Here is a 3049-nt window from a genome sequence, read left to right on the forward strand (position 1 = left end):
GAGGGCAGCAGGGATGATCCCTGCCGTGTCCCAGTAGCTCAGCTGCGTAGTGACAAGCTGACCTCAGGGCAGGGAGACACTGACGAATCCAGGCATGGGGTCACTTGGGGTTTTGTTCAGGTGTGACTTCTGTCTTTTAGGGGTTTTAAGGCCACCTGGGTTTTGTGTTGTCAGTGCTGAGATGAAGTCCAACTGTCAGGCCCTCTACCCAGCAAGACAATGTGCTCCCAGTGTCTTTGAGAGGCAGTGTCTCTTTTTGGCACCACAGTGTTGATATTAAAACAAGAAAAGCTGTGGCAGTTGCTGGTTTTGGACACCTTTCTCCCTGCTGGCTCCTGGCGGCGTGTCCACACTCAGGGCGATGATGATGCTCTTGCCTTCTTCTGTCTGGACCCGCTTCAGTTCTGGCTGCTCTGTCTGGTTGCCATTCTGGTGCTTTGTAGGCAGGGAGGCCGATGCTGATACATGTGTTGCCCACATGTGCAGAGAACTCGCCACCTTATTCACCTGGCCGTGGCAGAGACTGGCACCACGTGAGTCCCGTTTTGTGTGACATTTTTATTAATAGCTGGTGCTGACCTAGAGGTGCCTGCTGCACTATAGTGACCATGTGAACAGCGGTGGTCTGTGGCATCTGAATGATGATCCCAGTGTGGCATGGCTAATGGCAGGAATAGGTTCCACTTTCACTTTTACTTCTTTGTGATCTCCATTCTCTTGCGGCTCTGCCTTATGAGGGGCCAGCATGACCACCTGCTCTATCACAGTGGTCTAGAGCATGTCCAGTGACAGTGCATATGCTCTCTGGGGCCAGGCCGGCCATGCTGGTGATCTGGTGGGGGACATGCACCCTTTGCACAACAAGCTGCTCGCAGGTTGAGGTGACCACCAGGAATGGTGTCCGTGTGGGTGATGGGCTTGATCGTGGGTGGCAGCTGCCACTGCCAGCAATTAAAATGGGCCAAGAGAGAGGTGAGCCTGGTACACTCTGGGCAAGCCATGCCTCATGATGATGGAAAATTTGGGCTGTGAGGCCCTGGACTCAGGCTTCAGGGGAACCAGTGAACCTTCCCTTGACAGGCTCTTGGGGGTCTGGGCACCTAGGAGAGAGAAGACAGCACTCCAGCACGATTGGGAGAGGCTAGGGCACTTCTAGAGGGGAGTGGTACCAGAGGGGTTCTAAAGCAAGGCACGCACCTAGGCCATCTTTTCCTAAAATCCTGCTCTATTAAGTTGCTTTCAGAGGCAGGATCTATCCTCCAGAATGAGCCTTTGTCTGGTTCTTCCTGGGAATGTTGTACTTGTGAAAAGGGTTTTCTCCCTCCCTTTCCCCCTCCTTCCCCCTTCTCTTTGCTTAGCCAACACCCCCTTCTCCCACTCCCTTAAACATTCCTCCCATGTTGTAAAAAGTGATAAGATACTACAAGGAATGTTGAAAGGTCAGTCTACATGCAAATAAGGGATTGTAGTCTGACCAATGCCGATGGTCAGTCTACATGCTAATAAGGGATTGTAGTCTGGCCAATGCCGATGGTCAGTCTACATGCTAATGAAGGATTGAAATCTAGCCAATACTGTCTGTTTCCCTTTTGTTAACGACCAATGAAAGTAACTTCCCACTATGTAAATGAAGGATGCTGAGCGAACCAATCAGGGGTATTCCCGCGCGCCAAGTATGCCTTTACATTCAAACCAGCCAATGAAAACTTTGTAACCATGCTTCCGCTTCTGTACGTATGCTTTCGCTTCCCCAAACCCCATAAAAAGGCCCTGAACTAAGGGCTGGCGCTCGAGTCCTCCTAAGACTTGACCGCCCGCAGGTACCTGTGTCTACTCAATAAACCTCGTGCTGTTTGCATCTGACCAGTGGACTCGGCTCGGTTTTTGGGTCCGGGGGTCTCCTCCTGAGAAGGGGTCCATTCCGGGGTGCTTGGAGCCCCGGGGGGATCTTTCACTTGGATCAAATAAGGATTCAGTGAGAGATTGTGGTGAACTGGATTCTGCCAGCCCTTGTCTGCTGTCCTGCAGTATGGGTAATTTTTGGTGATATGAGTATAAATTCCATTTACAGTAAGTTTCTTCTCAGGAGCCATCGAAGTTGCTTGTACTGTGAATTGTGCACATGAATAAGGTGGCTTTGACTCATCCTTGGGGCTGTCTGCATCAGAAGCTTCCTTTTCATTTTCGGGCTGCCAGTTGTTGGCCATTCAGTTGAGGTCAGTTGGTATCACATAACCCATTTTGTACCCGAAGATCCTGCTCCCCGGGGTCGGGGTGGGGGGGGGCTGGATGGGCGAGACTTGGCAGCACTGATGGTTCCCGTGGGGGAGGGAAGGGGACTCATGGGGTGGGCCATGATGTCTGTAATCAAGCTGATGATCAGGAACAAGAATGTGAGCCTGCACAGGCTTCACCTGAGACTCGGGAGCCTCCTACTTCTCCCTCTTCCCACTGGACAGGGCAGTGTACAGGATCTTGATGCTTGTGCTCGGGAATCTAAACGTGCACACGCGGGGCAGCTGCAGCAATAGCGCCCCGAGTCTCTGGAACATGGCGAACACCCATTCTCGAAGAGGGGGTGCAGGTAGAAGTCGCGGCTGGCGTTGGGCCTGGCCTGGGCTAGAACGCTCTGGGCGCTGTGCCACGGCTGCCGCCGCGCGCTCCTGTGCAGGGGGTGGGTGAGATCTCGAGGTGGCCCCGCGAGATGAAGCTCAAGCGGCTTGTGGTCAGGTCAACTGAAGCTTGTGAGGAGTTGCGACCGGTAGTGAAGATCTCGAGGTGGCCCCGCGAGATGAAGCTCAAGCGGCTTCATCTGAAGCTTGTGAGGAGTTGCGACCGGTGGTGACGCAGCGCGTCTTCCTCAGGTACTTCAACTCCCGGCGCTCCAGCCGCGCCATGGCCCAGCCGCCTGGTGGGGGTCCGCTGCCCAAGCCCCGGCCTGCCGTGGCCCCACCGCCTCTGGGAGGCTGGCTGGCCTAGCGCCCTGCAGTGCCCAGTCGCCGCCATGGACCTCCGAGGGCCCTGCCGCCTCAGCCTCCACCGCTGCCAT

At 54.6% G+C, this 3049-nt stretch overlaps 1 pseudogene; it reads right to left on the reverse strand.

Annotated features, from left to right (window-relative positions):
- Nucleotides 1-276: 276 nt before the first annotated feature.
- LOC122894645 lies at nt 277-3049 on the reverse strand (annotated as a pseudogene).

The sequence above is a fragment of the Neovison vison genome, chromosome 13, assembly GCF_020171115.1.
Source record: "Neovison vison isolate M4711 chromosome 13, ASM_NN_V1, whole genome shotgun sequence".
Classification (NCBI taxonomy): Eukaryota; Metazoa; Chordata; class Mammalia; order Carnivora; family Mustelidae; genus Neogale; species Neogale vison.